The following is a 19,912-nucleotide window of genomic DNA, read 5'->3' on the forward strand; positions in this document are numbered from 1 at the left end:
CCTGGGTTCAAGCGATTCTCATACCTCAGTCTCCCGAGTAGCCGGGACTACAGGGATGCGCAACCACACCCAGCTAATTTTTGTATTTTTAGTAGAGACTAGGTTACACAATGTTGGCCAGGCTGGTCTCAAACTCCTGACCTCAGGTGATCTGCCCGCCTCAGCCTCCCAAGTGCTGGGATTATAGGCGTGAACCACTGCGCCCGGCCTCTCTTTAGTTGTTTTCACTCTTGTTGCCCAGGCTGAAGTGCAATGCACAATCTCAGCTCACTGAAACCTCCACCTCCAAGGCTGAAGCGATTCTCTTGCCTCTTAGCCTTCCAAGTAGCTGGGATTACAGGCATGTGCCACCACGCCCGGCTAATTTTTTTTTGTATTTAGTAGGGATGGGGTTTCACCATGTTGGCCAGGCCGGTCTTGAACTCCTGACCTCAGGTGATCCACCTGCCTCGGCCTCCCAAAGTGCTGGGATTACAGACGTGAGCCACTGCGCCTGGCTTGAAATTTCTTAAAGTTGCAAAAAAGTTACCAGAATATTCCATATACCAAAAAAGGAAAATTGCTCCTCCACCTACTAAGTTGAGCAGCAAACAGTAGAGAGCAGGTGCCTATAACAACAAACTGCCTAAAGCACAGTTTTGCACGTATCATCCCACTCAAGGATCTGCTCAAAATGATAAGGCATAGAGGCAGGTACTAATGGGACACAAAGTAACAGAAGGCAGTCACACAGACACTAGACTAACTAAACAAGTTATGAATAGATGAGAGTCACTGAAGACCTCATTAATTGGATTTAGCTGGATTTTGAGGACTGAACAGAATAGGAATAGTGTGAAAGGAAGGAGAATACAATCCAGGCAAAGAGTTAATAAGCAACAGCCAAAGATCAGAAATAAACCAAGTCTGTGTTGAAATACGGATCCCAGTAGAGTCATGAGGGGAATTTTTGTAGAAAATTCATTCTTCAATTTGTATAATGCCTAGGTTTTAGGAATACAAAAATATAAGGTACTACAGCACGTCTTCAACCTGCTCACAAAGAGCTGGCAGCAGTGGCTCATGACTCCCAAGACTTTGAAAGGCTGAAGCGGGAGGATGGCTTGAGCCTAGGAATTAGAGGCTACAGTGAGCTGTGATCATGCCACTGTATTCCAGCCTGAGTGACAAAGTGAGACCCTGTCTCAGAAAACAAACAAAAAAACAAACTAAAAACCAAAGTACTCACAAAGTAGTGGAGAAGGTATAGTCAAAATACATTAAAGATATATACAAAATGCTTTAATAGCAGAGAAAGGAGTAATTAATTTATCAGAGGAATGAGATTGTCAGTAAATTTCAAAGATATTTGAGTTAATGTTTAAAACTGAAAATGATCCCACCAATTAAATTCATCACAGAAAGAAAAAAAAGTGTTAACATTTAAGGAACGCCTACTATATATGAGGCACTTTTTTACCTTTAGGTTTTACAGTTAACATTCTTATATACAAATAAACTGAAGCTTAGAGAGTTTAATTAACTGACCCAATTTAAAAAAGGTAGTTAATGGTGAGCCTGGCATTCAAACCTAGGTCCGTTTGCTGCTGAAACCCATACATGCCCTTTCCAATACTACCTAGCTCTGGGAATTTATAAGCACGCAAATCATGAGTACAAGGTACAACACAACTTTAGAAAGTCAGTCACTACCAGAAAATTAGTAAAATGTTTAAGGGCCAGACAGGATGAGAGTAGCACCGCTCAGATTTTCCAATACACTGAAGAGCTTCAATCTCTAGGACTAATGTAAATGGTTTGAAATGGGGAGATAAATGTTACCAAAGAAAAATCATTTTCAGCAGAGCGCGGTGGCTCACGCCTGTAATCCCAGCACTTTGGGAGGCCCAGGCAGGTGGATCACTTGAGGTCAGGAGTTTGAGATCAGCTAGCCAACATGGTGAAACCCCGTCTCTACTAAAAAATACAAAAATTGGCCAGGTGCAGTGGCTCACGCCTGTAATCCCAGCACTTTGGGAGGCTGAGGAGGGCGGATCACGAGGTCAAGAGATCGAGACCATCCGGGCCAACATGGTGAAACCCCGTCTCTACTAAAAATACAAAAAATTAGCTGGGCATGGTGGTCCGCGCCTGTAGTCCCAGCTATTCGGGAGGCTAAGGCAGGAGAATCGCTTGAACGCGGGAGACAGAGGTTGCAGTGAGCTGAGATCGCGCCACTGCACTCCAGCCTGGCGACAGAGCAAGACTCCGTCTCAAAAAAAAAAAAAAAAAAAAAAATTATCCGGGCGTGGTTGCGCATGCCGGTAGTCCCAGCTACTAGGGAGGCTGAGACAGGAGAATCCCCTGAAGCAGGTTGCTGTGAGCCAAGATCACACCACGGTATCCAGTCTGGACGAAGGAGCGACTCAGTCTCAAAAAAAAAATCATTTTCACACAGAAAAGCTTTGAATCTAAATCACTGCTAGAGACAAAATATTTTTAAGTATTAAAATTGTGGTCAGTTGGTCGGGCGTGATGGCTCACTCCTGTAGTCCCAACACTTTGGTAGGCAGAGGTGGGCAGATCACTTGAGCCCAAAAGTTCGGGCTCGGGACCAGTCCCCACAAAAAAATACCATATTAGCCGGGCATGTTGTCCGTGCCTGGTAGTCCCAGCCGCTAGGAGACTGAGGCGGGAGAATTGCTTGAGCTCCGGAAGTCGGGATGTCAGTGAGCCGAGATCGCGTCATAGCTCTCCAGCAAGAGTGATGGAGCTAGACCTTCCTCAAAAGCAAAACAAACAAAAAAACCTAGGGGCAGGCAGCTAGCTTGTCACACATCGTAGCAACAGAGAAACTTTCATCATCCCAACAAAACAGTTAACATCTCTTACCAACAAGTTTCAACAAAAATAAAATTTTTGGAATAATGTTTTGTAGAAACCTAGTACAATCTGAAATCCATGCTTAACAACTTACCAGTTTATGACAATTAAACATAATTTGATAATTTACAGGCTCCAACTAAATACTTTACCTAAAAACACTTGTAAAATTCCAAACTTTTTGCTAAACAAGCTCAAAAGAATTACAGAAACACGGCCGGGGGTGGTGGCTCACGCCTGTAATCCCAGCACTTTGGGAGGCCAAGGTGAGCGGATCACGAGGTCAGGAGATCGAGACCATCCTAGCTAACACGGTGAAACTCCGTCTCTACTAAAAATACAAAAAATTAGCCAGACGCGGTGGTGGGAGGCTGAGGCAGGAGAACGGCGTGAACCCGGGAGGCGGAGCTTGCAGTGAGCCAAAGATCGCGCCACTGCACTCCAACCTGGGCCACAGAGTGAAACTCGTCTCAAAAAAAAAAAAAAAAAAAAAAAGAATTACAGAAACACATTTCTAAGTGAAAATTTTCCACGTCGTAATCATAAAGCTTTACTGTAACCTTACTATCCTATTCTGAAATATGAAGCAGTTTAAACTTCAGCCATAATCAAATAATATTCCCCCGCAAAGTAATGGGAAAAGTATATGAACTTATTACTTAGCAAAGAGAGCTCTGAATAAATACCTTAAGTGCTTAGTAAAAATATAATTAAAGCCTTACATCAATATAAAACCGTAATGGCAAAATCTGTTTAGTATTTTTCCCCAACCAAAGAAAATTATCCAAGTTAAGCCATCAGCTTCACAGATAAAGATTTATTTTTGTCTAAAGCATTGTAATATATATAAGCCAAATCCCTTTTTTTTTTTTTTTTTTTGAGACGGAGTCTCGCTCTGTCGCCCAGGCTGGAGTGCAATGGCGCGATCTTGGCTCACTGCAACCTCTGCCTCCGGAGTTCAAGCGATTCTCTTGCCTCAGCCTCCCGAGTAGCTGGGATTACAGGTGCCCACCACCACGCCCAGCTAATTTTTGTATTTTTAGTAGAGATGGGGTTCCTTTCCGCCATGTTGGTCAGGCTGGTCTCGAACTCCTGACCTCGGGTGATCCGCCTACCTTGGCCTCCCAAAGTGCTGGGATTACAGGCGTGAGCCACCGCGCTCGGCCATAAGCCAACTTTCTACTAAAATTCTTCCCAGGAGTACAAGAAAGACAAGTTAAAATTTCTCCGCAAGCTTCAAGAAGATAGTCTAAATATGGAACTTCAAGTCTCAGCAAAAACTCAAATCTATACAATATTTTATCTTCTTCTGGTCAAGGAGACAAAAAAATGCAAAAGTATCTTACAGTAATAAAAAATGGGTCAAATGCAATTAAGGCGAAGAAAAGAAAAATGCCACAAGAGGTACAACAAGCATGACTGTCACTAAAAGGTTTGAATTAAGTAGGTTTACCACTGCACCACGTTCACAGGCTATATATGTACACACATATATATACACATATATGTATATATAGCATGCATTAGCTCTCCAGAGTGTACTTAAAAAGTAAACTCTATGCTCCCCAGAGTTGTTCCTTTCAGTGCAGGCTTTTTGTTCGTATTCTAATGTCTTCCAAAGTTCCTGAACAGTCAACTTAAGATCATGTGTGTAGAAACTACTTCAAAACATTCTCGACAGGCTTTCTACGAGTAGCCCGTATTTTTCTGATTTAATTTAAATAGATCCAATTACGGAATTCCCTACCGACCTGCCGCCACCGCCGCCTCCTCACTCCGGAAGGGGCCACTAATCCCAAGGGTTACAACCAAGTACAAACATTCATTGTCATTTCTTTTAAGAAGGCATGCTGAGATCCTCACTACTTAGTTGCAGGAAGACAACTTAAAATTAGAAACAGGGATCTAGCACAAACCAAATAGAAATACAACTATTCCAAAAAAGCAGGGCTTTGCCTGTCAAGCTGTAGCCTCATCCTTATTATAAGCACCGATTTCAAGCCACGATAACATCACGGCTAAGTCTTCAGCTGTTTGGGAGATTGCACCTTAACTTCCCATGACCCTTTCAACCAACCACTTCAACTTGGCCCACCTCCTTCCACTCCCGCCCCAAACCTCAGTTAAAATGCATTTCCCTCCAAACTTCACGTCTTAACTGTGGCCTGACTTACGTCTTCTCGTCGCCACCGCTCCCAGTCAGGGCCTTAGTTCTACCATGGCCGCTTTTCCCGGTTGGCCTCCAGCCTCCAGCCCCCTCCCATAAGGCTCGAACCTGCCTCGACGAGCCGCCCCGAGGTCGATCCTCCCAGTTCCTCCAACCTGTGCCCAGGCGCCCATCCAGGCCCTCAAAGCACGCAACGGCCGAGCCCGAAAATGGCGGAGAGTGCCGCTGCCTGCTGCAGGCGAGCAGTCCCGTGTCGCCGCCGCACTCACCGTCTGGCTTTGAGCAGAGCTCCTAAAGGCCAGCAAAGCGTTCGTCTTCAGAGCCAGGAATGTCTCTCCTGTTTGGTCTCCCTACTCCGATTCTCTCAATCCCGCTCCTCCAAAGGAGCAGCCGCCATCTTCCCCTATGAGCCACCGAACGCACGCTCTGGGGTCATCACGCACCGGCGGACGGCGCTACGTCATGCGCGCCTGGACCGCGGGCCTCCGTGAGGCTCGATCTGCGCATGTGCGTAGGTGAGGGGCCGGGCCGCGAGACGCTGCGGAGCGCTTCCTTTGTTTCGGAGCGAGTAGGACGCGCTGCCTGCTGGATGAAGGAAGCGACTGCGTTTCGCAGTGCTGACTTTTTTTACAGTGTGAGTTAACTTGGATGCTCTGAAAAACACCCCGTTTTCCAGTATGTGAATGAGTATATTTGTACGGGGCCGGTACGGCAGAGATAGCGGTTCGTTGGACCGAGTCCACCGAGAGTGGATCTGTGGGAAGCCACCGTGGCACCTTGCTGAGTCTGTTCACCCGTGCAGCTGGTGGCAGCCCTGGCAGCCCTGGCAGGTCCCGGCACACAGTCAGGCTCTACGCCTTACCCGAGCCAGTGTGCCTCTAGATTACTCCTCGCTTAAAGTCGAGCGACCAAGATAGAAAAACAGCGCTACGGTGCAACCACTTTGGAAAACCGCCGCAGTTTCTGCTAAAGCTAAGTGTACGCTTACCTTGTGACCCAGCAATTTCACTTCAAGAGGAATGAGTGCATACGTCCACCAAAGGCATGTGCAAGAATGTCCATAGCACGTATATTCGTAGCAATAAAAAACTGGTAACCCAAATGTCCATCAGCAGTTGAGTGGCTAAATTGTGGTATATCATACAGTGGATTTCTACAGAGAAATAGGAAGTTATGGATAAAAGCAACAGCCTGAACGAATAGCAGCTACTGTTAACTTAGGCACAAAGAAGAGGACGCCGTATGATTCCATTTTGTAACTGCACAGCAAGTTGTTCTCCAATATGAATCAAGAATCGTACCAGCCTGGGGAACATGGCGAGACCCCATCTTTACGCGTCGGGGTGCGTTCCTGTGACCGCGTTCCTGTGATCTTTTCTGTGATGGGTACTTGGGAGACTGAGGTGGGAGGATCACTTGAGCCAAGGAGTTGGAGGGTGCAGTGAGCCAAGATCGCGCCAGTGCACTTCAGTCTTGGCAACACAGTAAGACCCTGTCTCGAAGAAGTCTTACTTTTGACTCCATAATCCCCTTCCAAAAATCTATTCTAAGGATAGCCTCAGAAATGTGAATAAGATTTGTGTACTAATCTTTGAGGTATTAATGATAGCAAAAAAAAAAGAAAAGTAGCAGACGATTAAATAATGGCACATCCATACATAGACTATCATGCAGACATTACACAGTATCTAAAGTTTTTATGATAACATCAGAAATGTTTATAAACTTCTATATTTTTTCTTTTTTTAGAGACAAGGTCTCTCTGTCACCCAGGGTGATCATAACTCACTGCAGCCTCAACCTCCCAGGCTCAAGTGATCCTCTCACCTCAGCCTCCCTAGTAGCTCAGACTAATGGCCTGTACCAGGACACCCATACCCAGCTAATTTTAGTAGAGACTGTCAGGCCTCTGAGCCCAAGCTAAGCCATCATATCCCCAGTGACTTGCACGTATACATCTAGATGGCCTGAAGCAACTGAAGATCCACAAAAGTGAAAACAGTGTTAACTGATGACATTCCACCATTGTAATTTGTTTCTGCTCCTTGAGAATGTACTTGGTGAGATCCACCCCCTGCCTGCAAAACATTGCTCCAAACTCCACCGCCTATCCCAAAACCTATAAGAACTAATGATAATCCCACCACCCTTTGCTGACTCTCTTTTTGGACTCAGCCCACCTGCACCCAGGTGAAATAAATAGCCTTGTTGCTCACACAAAGCCTGTTTGGTGGTCTCTTCACACGGACACGTGAGACAGAGACAAGATCTGATTATGTTGCCCAGGGCGGTCTCAAACTCCTGGGTTCAAGCAATCCTCCTGCCTCAGCCTCCCACTTTAAAGTGCTGGTATTACAGGCCATGCGCCACCATGCCCAGCCCCTATAATCTTATTTTGATATGTGTCTAGAAATATGTAAGGAGGCCAGACAATTCCAGTTCTGTGTGATGAGTTTAGGATAGGTTGGAAGGAAGCCATAGACACCCTGAGTGCAAGGCAGGAAAGCCAGGATAGAAGGCAGGATTCTCAAGGGCTGAAGGTAGGGAATGGGATCAGGAAGGTAACCCTAAGAAGTCCACTCGTCAGTTGGGTTTTGAAGTTAGGCAGAAAAGACAAGCAAGAGGTTAGTTCCTAGAAATTATACTGGGAGTGGTAGAGGAGGCATTCAGGCAGTGTTCTGATCCCTGAAAATTTTTTAAATGTGCTGAATTGGAGGAGCAGTATAATCAAGGGCAAAAATCCTTCACACCTGTAACCTCACAGGCCCCTTCCTGGAAAATTGTTTTTTAAATTGACCAGGAGACAAATGAATCTGTTAAGTATACTGCAAGGATGCCATCAGCCATATTATATATTTTATAAAATTTTACATGTGATGCATTTTCTTCCAATAAAAATTTAAAAACCGAGGAAAGAAACTGTTAGAGATTATCTGTTATAGGTTAGAGACTTAACAGGCTTATCAACCAAATGCAATGTGTACTCCCTGTTCGGGTCCCAATTGAACAAACTAGGGGGAAAAGATATTTTAAAGAATTTTTCAATTTGTTATATGTAACAACTGTATTTTCACTAATTTTTTTTTTTTTTTGAGACGGAGTCTTGCTCTGTCGCCCAGGCTGGAGTGCAGTGGCGCGATCTCAGCTCACTGCAACCTCCGCCTCCCAGGTTCAAGCAATTCTTCTGCCTCAACCTCCCAAGTAGTTGGAATTACAGGCTTGCACCACCACACCCGGCTAATTTTTGTATTTTTAGTAGAGACGGGGTTTCACTATCTTGGCCAGGCTGGTCTTGAATTCCTCACCTTGTGATCCACCTGCCTCAGCCTCCCAAAGTGCTGGGATTACAGGCGTGAGCCTCTGCGCCCAGCCTTTTCATTAATTTTTTAAAATCTTTACCTGTTGGCTGGACACGGTGGCTCACACCTGTAATCCCAGCACTTTGGGAGGGTGACGTGGGTGGATCACATGAAGTCAGGATTTCGAGACCAACCTGGTCAACGTGGTGAAACCTCATCTCTACTAAAAATACAAAAAAAAAAAAAAAAAATTGCTGGGCATGGTGGTGGGCGCCTGTAATCCCAGCTACTCAGGAGGCTGAGGCAGGAGAATCGCTTGAACCCCGGAGGCAGAAGTTGCAGTGAGCCAAGATTGTGTCACTTCATTCCAGCCTGGGCAACAAAGCAAGACTCAAAAATAAATAAATAAATAAATAAAATCTTTACCTGTTATGTCCTGAAGTATGTATGAGTTAAATGATATGATGTCTGGAATTGGCTTTAAATGAATCCAGCCAAGCACATCAGCAGAAATGGGTGAGTAAGAACATCTAAAATCTTCTCCTTCATAAAAGCCACAAAACACTGGCAAAATTTTGTCAAAAATCAATTTTTTCAGTGTTCAGAGTGCTGGAAATTAACCAAGGTCTTTCAACAAGATAAGGATTGTTTATTCAAGAAAAAAAAGTGGCGAAATCTCCACTAAGTTATAAGGGAGGAGAGAGGGCCATAGACACAAGATTGGCTAGGTGATAGGTAAATGACAGTTCACTATCCTGATTTATTTATTTACTTCTTTTTTTAGGGACATAGCGTCCCCCTATGTTGCTCAGGCTGACCTTGAACTCCTGGCCTCAAGTGATCCTCCCATTTGAGCCTTTCAAATAGCTGGGACTATAGGGGTGCATCACCACACCTGGTTAATTTTCTCAATTTTTTGTAGAGATGAGGTCTCACTATGTCGCCTATGCTGATCTTGAACTCCTATCCTTAAGTAATCCTCCCACCTCAGCCTCTCAAAACACTAGTATTACTGGCATTAGCCATAGCACCCAGCCACTATTGTCTTTACACATACATGAAAATATTGTATACAAGTACATTTTTCCTACACAAATAGGATACTATCCAAACTGTACTCTTTTGGCAATATATCTTGGTGCCTTTCCTTCTCAGTTCACATGTAGACATATCTTGTTCTTTGTAACAGCTTCTCAGGCCCGAAGCAGTGGCTCACGTCTGTAATCCCAGAACTTTGGGAGGCCTAGGTGGGAGGATCACTTGAGCTCGGGAAATCAAAACCAGCTAATACAAATAATGCTGCAATCACCATCCCTGTGCATTCTTTATATGTAAATACAGCTGAATATGCCACCTCCCGCTGGATTAGCATAGACTATTTCTACAAATCCTGTTATCATCATCTCTGCATAATACAGCTTTCTCCCCCAAAGCAGAGAAAGCAAGTCTGCTAACAAAAAAATAAGAAACAAACTAGGCCAGGTGTGGTGGCTCATGCCTGTAATCCTAGCACTTTGGAATGCCGAAGCGGGCGGATCAACTGAGATCAGGAGTTTGAGACCAGCCTGGCCAGCATGTGGTGAAACCCCATCTCTACTAAAAAATACAAAAATTAGCTGGGCATGGTGGTGCATGCCTGTAGTCCCAGTTACTTGGGAAGCTGAGGCAGAAGAATCGCTTGAACCCAGAAGGCAGAGGTTGCAGTGAGCTGAGATCGTACCACTGCACTCCAGCCTGAGCAACAGAGCAAGACTCTGTCCCTAAAAAAAAATGAAAAGAGGCCGGGTGCAGTGGCTCACGCCTGTAATCCCAGCACTTTGGGAGGCCAAGGCAGGCAGATCATGAGGTCAGGAGATCAAGACCATCCTGGCTAACACAGTGAAGCCCCGTCTCTACTGAAAATACAAAAAATTAGCCAGGCGTGGTGGAGGGCACCTGTAGTCCCAGCTACTCGGGAGGCTGAGGCTCTTAAGAGAATGGCATGAACCCGGGAGGTGGAGCTTGCAGTGAGCAGAGATCGTGCCACTGCGCTCCAGCTTGGGCAACAGAGTGAGACTCCATCTCAAAAAAAAAAAAAAAAAAAAAAGAACAAACTAAATCAACTAGAGTCTGAATGAAAGACCAAAGAAGACATTACATAGAGTTTATTTAAACATGCATTGTTCTTGAAGAGATACTTCAAGAAAACAAAAAATGCCTATTAGAATACTGCGTACACAACTACATGTCTAGACTGCAAAGCATGAGGGGGAAAAAAGAACACTGGACCCATGTCAGTAGGCTCAGGTCAGAGTCCTGGTTTTGCCACCAATAAACTGAGGTTGGCCTCTGTTTACTCCGTTACAATGCTGTTACAGAAATTCTAGAACACTTGGCAAATTCCAATACCCAGCCTAGAGTTTGCCCTAGGCTTTGGGAATACTTGAATGCTGCCAGTAAAGCCTCATCCTCATGTGTTAAATACTTTTCTATCTCTAGGAATTCCATTAGTCCTATAGTCCTGAGTTCAAATCTTTTCTGGAATTTTCATCTTACCTCTAACTTGCTGATTGCATAATACTGATTTTTCTGAGTTTTATCTTGCTCCTTGGTAAAATTGAATAACATGGTTCAGTCTTGAAAGTAAGGCCAGGCACAGTGGCTCACACCTGTAATCCCAGCACTTTGGGAGGCCAAGGTGGGCAGATCACCTGAGGTCAGGAGTTCAAGACCAGCCTGGCCAACATGGCAAAACCCTATCTCTACAAAAATACAAAAATTAGCCGAGTGTGGTGATGCGCTCCTGTAGTCCCAGCTACTCGGGACACTGAGGCAGGAGAATTGCTTGAACCCGGGAGGCAGAGGTTGCAGTGAGCTGCGATTGCGCCACTGCACTCCAGCCTGGGCATCTCAAAAGAAAAAACATAGAAAGTAAATTGTTAATCTGACCACATTTCACCTACACTGCTATCATTCTGGTCTGGATATCAACAGACTGTGCCCGAAGTCTAGTTAAGAATGGCTTTTACATTTTTGAAGGTTGTTTAAAGAACAAAAAAGAAGAAGAAGAAGGTGGCCATGGTGATCTGCACCTGTAGTCCTAGCTACTCAAGAGACTTGAGGCACAGGGATCCCTTCAGTCCAAAAGTTTGACGCCAGCCTGGGTGACATAGAAAGACCTCCATCCCTAAAAATAAGTAAATGAAAAGAAAAAAAAAGACTAAGCGCATATGACAGAAACCATAAGTAGCCCACAAAGCCCGAAATGTTCTCTGACCCTTTACAAAAGAAAGGGATGTTGAGCCCTGCTCTAATCCAATCCATTCTTGCTTACTGCTGTAATGGTCACCTATCCTCCCTGATTCCGTTTTCATCTGTTTCCCCTCCTGCTATGCACTTTCTATATTGCAGCCAGAATGACCTGTTTAGACAATCAGGTCAGGTGTGGTGGCTCATGCCTGTAATCCTAACACTTTGGGAGGACAAGGCAGGTAGATCACTTCAGGTCAGGAGTTTGAGACCAGCTGGCCAACATGGCAAAAACCCATCTCTACTAAAAATGCAAAAATTAGCCGGCCATCATGGCACATGCCTGTAATCCCAGCTATTCAGGAGGCTGAGGCAGGAGAATCGCTTCAACCTGGGAGGTGGAGGTTGCAGTGAGCCGAGATCATGCCACTGCACTCCAGCCTGGGTGACAGAGCAAGATTCAATCTAAAAAAAAGAAAAATCAGATCTCATTCTCCTCCTTGCTTAGGACCTCCAAACAATGTACCAATGTGCTGGGTGTGAAATCCAAACCTCATGAGCCATAATCCAGGTCTGTTTACACCTGAAACAGGTGTTTTCATTTTTCCCTGACTTAAGAAGCTCCAGCCACTCCAGCTTGTTTCTTCTGCACTCATACTTCTATCCCCTCGTCGACTCTACCCCCTAGTAGCTTTTCTCATAATTGGATCCTTGTGATACAGGAGCTAGAAAGAATTTATTTAGGCAGATAGGGTAGAGGAGTCTTTGGCAAGGCTTTTCTTTTAACAAAAAGCAGCCCCAAAATAATTTCTTTTCTAACAAAGAGCAGACTGAAAAATGAAGTTGCAGACATTGATAAGCAAGCTAGAAGCTCGCACAGGTGAATGCCGGCAACTGTGCCAATAGAAAAGCGCTACCTGGAAGCCAGGTATGTTCAACATGGAAGCTCCATCCTCCCTTTTCTTTTTTTTCCACCCTCCCTTTTCTTTGTCAGCATGTGTACAGTAAAGAACCAGGCAACATGGTGCCAGCCAGATAGAGAACCCATCTGCATAATAGAAGATTAGGGTGGGGCAGCCAGCCTCTTTGCACACTACGCAAATGGCACACCTGGTCCAACCAATCTTTCATATCCTATGTAAATCAAACACCACCCCTTCAAGTTCATCTATAAAATCTCCTGCACTTCATTGCAGAAGCAGCAACCCATTTTCTCCAGGACAACTCTCTGTGAAGACAGCTCTTCTTTCTTTCACCTATTAAATTTCTTCTCTGAACCTCACTCATTGTGTGTCCACGTCCTAGTGTTCTGTGGCTGTGAGACAATGAATCTCAGGTATTTACCCTAGCCAACGACGCCATTCATTGTGGAGGCTCATCCAAGATCCAAGGTAGATTCATTGGAAGGGTGAGTATAAGAGCAGACCCCAACACTTTCCTTTTATTTCGAGGCCTCTCATTCTCTATTTTAAAATTAAACAAAATGCTGGGCATCTGATGGCCATCTATATGCCTTTAGGGCATGCCACCAATCTCAAGACTCAGGCAGGAAGCTTTCTGGGGAGAATTTAATGAATCCTTCAGTGCCCTCAGGGTGCTGTGAATGTTGGCTTTGTTTCAAACTGGTTTCCTTTCACGGAGAGCCTAGCCATCATGTGGGGCTGGAAGAGGTCTAGAGGCAACTCATAGTTCCTGTCCAGGGCAACACCCTGGTGTTACCCAAAGGCTTCTGGACTAACTTCAGCCACTGACTGCCTGTTGGGTGTCAGCAACAGGATCTCCAGCTTTTTCTATCACAATTTTCCTCCCTTCCTATTTTTGACAGCCATGTCTCCTAAGCCCTCTCTGTATGCAGTGCTGCAGGAACTTTTACAGTTCAGGGAAGTAATTCTGTTACGCAAGATCAGCAAATGCCATAGTAACTGGGAATATAGATCAAGGGATTGCCATTTTTGTGATTTTATAGGAACAGAGTGTTCCCTCCCACCCCCATTGAATGTCTTTCTTTACCCTTGGCCCAGAGAGCACATGGCATTTCAAGGTCAACAGAGCTACCTAGTGGAATAGGAATCCTCTCCATGAAGCACATTGCGTGTCCTTTGCCAAAACGCTAGCTTCCCAATTCTCTTCCCTTTTTGTGCTCCTCTACTAGAGACCAGACTTTATGTCCCCTTCTCTGAACAGGAAAACTCTGCCTTCAACAGTAAGGAGAAAAATGTCCTCCAAATCCAAATTTTAATCTTGATACTGTCCTATCAGCAGAAAAACTGCCATTTGGTCCCTACATTCTTTTAAAGCACCTACTCTGCCTCCAATCAAAATGTTACTTCAATATTAAGGGAATTTTATGTCCAGAAGTTAACCACAGTCACTGCCTAAGAATAAATACCTTTTTTTTTTTTTTTTTTTTTTGAGATGGAGTCTCGCTCTGTCACCCAGGCTGGAGTGCAGTGGCACAATCTTGGCTCACTGTAACCTCCACCTCCCGGGTTCAAGTGTTTCTCCTGCCTCAACCTCCCAAGTAGCTGGGACTACAGGCACCCACCACCACACTCGGCTAATTTTTGTATTTTTAGTAGAGACAGGTTTCACCATATTGGTCAGGCTGGTCTCGAACTCCTGACCTCAGGTGATCCACCCACCTCAGCCTCCCAAAGTGCTGGGATTACAGGCGTGGGCCACCATGCCTGGCAAGAATAAATACTTTAGTCCAGGACATAATAGCTATTTATAGAGCTCAAACCAGCACACTCCCTCTATTAAGGGGCCTTGCCCAAATGCAACTGTTACACAGTCTTTCCCAAGATCCATTTATCAGAGAATCACATGGATCACACAAGTCTAAGAAGTCAAAGGAAAATCACAAGTGGAGGACTGGAGTTGCATGGGTGAGCATGACTAATATTAATCGCTTAGTTCCTCTGGTTCCATGGCTGAGGGTCACGTCTGCATCCACAGGCAGCACCTTTAATGGATGCCGGGGCTCAGGAACCAAGGAAGAAAAACAGTTGGGGGAACAACCCCACTGTCTTCTCATCCACCCTGGGCCATTCCAAAGGAAAGGAAGGAGAACAAAGGAACACCTTTTTCTTACTTCTCTTTTTCAATGGGTAACAGACCATCTTTGGCCTGCATTCCTCTGGAGTGCATACTGAAGCACTGGGACTCCTTTTTTTTTTTTTTTTTTTTGAGACGGAGTCTCGCTCTGTCGCCCAGACTGGAGTGCAGTGGCACGATCTTGGCTCACTGCAAGCTCCGCCTCCCGGGTTCACGCCATTCTCCTGCCTCAGCCTCTCCGAGTAGCTGGGACTACAGGCGCCCACCACCACGCCCGGCTAATTTTTTGTATTTTTAGTAGAGACGGGGTTTTACAGTGGTCTCGATCTCCTGACCTCGTGATCCGCCCACCTCGGCCTCCCAAAGTGCTGGGATTACAAGCGTGAGCCACTGCGCCCGGCCTGGGACTCCTTTAACCCCAAGACTTTGAAGAAAAAAGTGGCGGCTCATTTTCTTTTGCACAAGGGTATGGCCTTACTAGACCCTTGGATGTGTTACACAATGGACCCCACTCTTTTAGCAGTCATATCAGGCAGGCCCAAAGGGAATGAATCCCCAAAACTAGAGAAGCAACTTCTGGGGGAATCATCTGAGGCAGCTGTTCAGTGTATGAACCACTTTTTCCCTCCTTATTTGGCGATCCCTCCAACTGCACCATCAGCCCCTCTAGCTCCACCATCTCTAAAACTCTCCACTCCCCCAACTTCACTCTTACCCCTACAGGAAATGCCCAATGGAGGTAATGCCACTAGGGTTCAAGTTCCCTTCTCATTGCAGGACCTTAGGCAAATAAAGGGAGGCTTGGGCTGATTTTCTGATGATCCCAATAAGTAGATCCCAATAAGTAGCAGCTTTCCAAAATTTAACTCAGGTATTTTACCTCTCATGGAGGGATGTTATGCTGCTCTTAAGCCAAAGCCTGACCACAGCTGAAAAACAGGCAGCTCTCCAGGCAGCAGATAAGTTCAGAGATGAGCAATATGTCTCCTATAGTAGGCCAAAAAGGAAAAGAGTAAATAGGGAAAGTCAAGAAATAGGGGAACGATCATTCCCAATGGGAAGAGAGGCAGTACATTTTGACAACCCTGATTGGAACCCCAATAACTCCACAGAATGGAACCCTTTTTCTATTCCACAGAATGGAAAAGGAAACACTTTTCAATGTGCATATTGGAGGGCCTATGAAAACCTAGGACCAAACCTCTTAATTAAACTGTGCATGTTAGACCAAAAGCCAGATAAGAATCCCACAGCCTTTATGGAAAGGCTGAGAGAGGCACTAATAAAACACACCTCTTTATTCCCTGATTCAGTCAGGGGACAGCTCATCCTCAAGGACAAGTTTATTATATAGGCAGCTCCCAATAGCAGAAGGAAATTGCAGAAGCAGGCTATAGGACCAGATAGCACCTTGGAAAACCTCCTGAGGGAGGCCACCTCGGTCTTTTATAAAAGAGACCAGGAGGACACCCAAGATGAAGAAAGGAAACACAAGAGGAAGACAGAGACTCTAGTAGCTGCTTTGCAGGCTTGCAAAGTCCAGGATCCCCAAGGTACATCCACTAGTTGCTACTGGTGTGGCAAGTCAGGGCACTTTAAGAAGGAGTGCCCAGGCAACAGGAGGAAGCAACCTTGACCTTGTCCAGCCTGTGGCAGAGACCACTGGAAACTGGACTGCCCCTGGAAATGGAGGTCACTAGGTTCAGAACCAGTCTCACAGATTGTCCACCAGGACTAACTGGTCCTGGGGCTCAAACCCCCAGCTCCAGCAGCTTGAACTGCCATTACTGCACAGGAGCCCCAGGTGATTCTGGAAATCAAAGGAAGGAGGGTGACCTCCTTCTGGATACACTGGAGTCAGCTTCTCTCTTCTTCCCTTTAATCCAAGACTCTCCTCTTCCCATAGCACAACTGTGATGGGTGTCTCAGGAAAGGTTCTAACCTGATATTTTTTTTTTTTTGAGACAGAGTCTCGCTCTGTCGCCCAGGTTGAAGTGCAGTGGCGCAGTCTCGGCTCACTGCAAGCTCCACCTCCCAGGTTCACACCATTCTCCTGCCTCAGCCTCTCCGAGTAGCTGGGACTACAGACGCCCGCCACCATGCCCGGCTAATTTTTTTTGTATTTTTAGTAGAGACGGGGTTTCATTGTGGTCTGGATCTCCTGACCTCGTGATCCACCCGCCTCGGCCTCCCAAAGTGCTGGGATTACAAGCGTGAGCCACCGCGCCCGGCGTCACTTTCTATATATTACTGAGTTCTATTTTTCTCTATAATGCAACTTTCAAGACCCTGTCTCAAAAAAATAAAATAAAATCCCATTCCAGCAGATACAGATTAAAAAAATATATATATAAATAAAAATTGAGGTCATGCCTGGCACAGAGGCTACCTGTAATCCCAGCATTTTGGGAGGCTGAGGTGGGCGAATCACTTGAGGTCAGGAGTTCGAGACCAGCCAGGCCAACAGGGTGAAACCCTGTATCTACAAAAAATGCAAAAAAATTAGCCAGGCATGGTGGCTCGCACCTGTAATCCCACCTAATCAGGATGCTGAGGCAGGAGAATCACTTGAACACGGGAGGCAGAGGTTGTAGTGAGCCAAGATCGTGCTACTGCACTCCACCCCAGACTCCATCTCCAAAAAAAAAAAAAAAAAAAAAATGCTGGCCGCGATGGCTCATGCTTGTAATCCCAGCACTTTGGGAGGCTGAGTAGAACAGACCATTTGAGCCCCAGAGTTCAAAACCAGCCTGCCCAACATGGTGAAACCCCATCTCTACTAAAAATACAAAAATTAGCTGGGCATGGTGGCGGGCACCTGTGGTCTCAGCTACTTGGGAGGCTGAGGCAGGAGAATCGCTTGAACCCGGAAGTCAGAGGTTGTAGTGAGCCAAGATCGTGCCACTGCACTCCAGCCTGGTGACAGAGCAAGACTCCATCTCAAAAAAAAAAAAAAAAAAAATTGACCTTTTGTTTTTGTTTTTGTTTTTGAGACAGGGTCTTGCTCTGTCACCGAGGCTGCAATGTGGAATGCAGTGGTGCAATCATAGCTCACTGCAGCGTTGACTTTCCGGGCTCAAGAAATCCTCCCACCTCAGCCTCCCAAGTAGCTGGGACCAAAAGCATGCACCACTATGCCTGGCTAAGTTTTCTTTGTGAGTGTGTGTGTGTGTGTGTGTGTGTGTGTGTAGAGATGGGGTCTTACTATGTTGCTCAGGCTGGTCTTGAACTCCTGGCCACAAGCAATCCTCTGGCCTTGGCCTCCTGAAGTGCTGGGATTACAGGCATAAGTGACTGTACCCAGCCAAGGTCTTGAGATACACATCTTTCTTTTTTTTCTTTTTTAAGACGGAGTTTTGCACTGTTGCCCGGGCTGGAGTGCAATGGCGTGATCTTGGCTCACTGCAACCTCTGCCTTCCTGCCTCAGCCTCCCGAGTAGCTGGGATTACAGGCATGGCCACCACGCAGGGCTAATTTTTTGTATTTTTAGTACAGACAGGGTTTCACTACGCTGGCCAGGCTGATCTCAAACTCCTGACATCATGATCCTCCCACCTCGGCCTCCCAAAGTGCTGGGATTACAGGCGTGAGCCACTGCACCCGGCCCACATCTTTTTTTTTGTTGGAGATGGAGTCTCGCTCTGTTGCCCAGGCTGGAGTACAATGGCACAATCTCGGCTCACTGCAACCTCCACCTCCCAGGTTCAAGCAATTCTCCTGCCTCAGCCTCCCGAGTAGCTGGGATTACAGTTGCCCACCACCACGCTTGGCTAAGTTTTGTATTTTTAGTAGGGACCAGGTTTTGCCATGTTAGCCAGGCTGGTCTTGAACTCCTGACCTCAGGTGATGCACCCACCTCGGCCTCCCAAAGTGCTGGGATTACAGGTGTGAGCCACTGCGCCCGGCCACAAATAAATATCCTCACGCTTGTCTGTGTTCTCTGCTATACATCTTATCAAATCTTTAGACAGTCTATTGACTTCCTAAAAATTTAGTGATTTTGGTTGCGTGCAATGGCTCATGCCTGTAATCCCAGTACTTTGGGAGACTGAAATGGGTGGTTTCCCAGGAGTTCAAGACCAGCCTGGACAACAGAGCAAGGCCATCTCCAAAAAAAAAGTGACTTTTAAGTTTTAAATTTTTACATGATCAAGTCTTTCCATCGTTTATTTCTTCTGTCACTGCTGAGTTTAAAAAGTATTGGTTTTCAAATATCTCATAACTTCCAGTTCCCTTTGAATATGAGGACGTGTTGGCCGGGTGCGGTGGCTCACGCTTGTAATCCCAGCACTTTGGGAGGCTGAGGTGGGCGGATCATGAGGTCAGGAGATCGAGACCACAGTGAAACACCGTCTCTACTAAAAATACAAAAAAATTAGCCGGGCGTGGTGGCGGGCGCCTGTAGTCCCAGCTACTCGGAGAGGCTGAGGCAGGAGAATGGCGTGAACCCGGGAGGTGGAGCTTGCAGTGAGATCGCACCACTGCACTCCAGCCTGGGTGACAGAGCGAGACTCCGTCTCAAAAAAAAAAAAAGAATATGAGGATGTGTTAAGCTCTGTATTAATAAGGAGAATACATTTGGGACATGCGTGGTCTCAGGGTGTTTATATGACTTGGGAAACAGAAGTTGGTCTGAATTTACAAAGACATCAGTCTGTGAATCTGGAAGTATCCCTGTGCAGGGCCCACATTAGTAGCATTACAAAATATAAATATTGGAAACCTAAAAGGTGAACATGTTGGGTTTGTTTCCTTCTTCTGTCTTCCTTTCATTCTTTTTGTTTTTTAATCAGACAGGGTCTTGCTATGCTTCCCAGGCTGGTCTCTAACTCCTGGGCTCAAGCAATACTCTCGCTTTCGCCTCTGAAAGTGCTGGAATTATAGGCATGAGCCATGGTGCCCAGACTGAAATTCAACACACGGGTTATATGCCCACTGAAAAGGCAAAATTAATTAGAAAAGAGGTTATTGGCTGGGTGCAGTGGCTCATACCAGCACTTTGGGAGGCCGAGGTGGGCAGATCACTTGAGACCAGGAGTTCAAGACCAGCCTGGCCAATATGGTGAAACCCCGTCTCTACCAAAAATATAAAAATTGGCTAGGCGTGGTGGTGCGTGGCTGTAATCCCAGTTACTCCGGGGGCTGAGGCAGGAGAATGGCTTGAACCCAGGAGGTGAGACTCAGTCTCAAAACAAACAAAACAAAAAAAAGGTTATCATCAAAAGATTAATCTTTTCACTATTCCCCAATGTTTCCTTAAAACAGTTTTCATAATTTTGTTTGACAGCATTAGTGATG

General features: G+C 45.7%; 1 protein-coding gene across 6 annotated transcripts in view; it reads right to left on the reverse strand.

Moving 5' to 3' along the window:
* The window catches only part of WDR33 (WD repeat domain 33), a 110,580-nt gene extending 105,123 nt beyond the window's left edge, over positions 1-5,457 (reverse strand). For 5 of the 6 annotated variants that reach the window (XM_032145878.2, XM_058434317.1, XM_058434318.1 and 2 more), the window contains exon 1: positions 5,299-5,446. The gene's annotated coding sequence lies outside the window, so the exon portion shown is untranslated. Of the gene's footprint in view, positions 1-5,298 lie in introns of all 6 variants that reach the window. The other variant, XM_032145877.2, reaches the window with a different exon arrangement.
* Between the last annotated feature and the right edge of the window lie 14,455 nt (positions 5,458-19,912).

Source organism: Hylobates moloch, unplaced genomic scaffold (genome assembly GCF_009828535.3).
Source record: "Hylobates moloch isolate HMO894 unplaced genomic scaffold, HMol_V3 SCAFFOLD_24, whole genome shotgun sequence".
Taxonomy (NCBI): Eukaryota; Metazoa; Chordata; class Mammalia; order Primates; family Hylobatidae; genus Hylobates; species Hylobates moloch.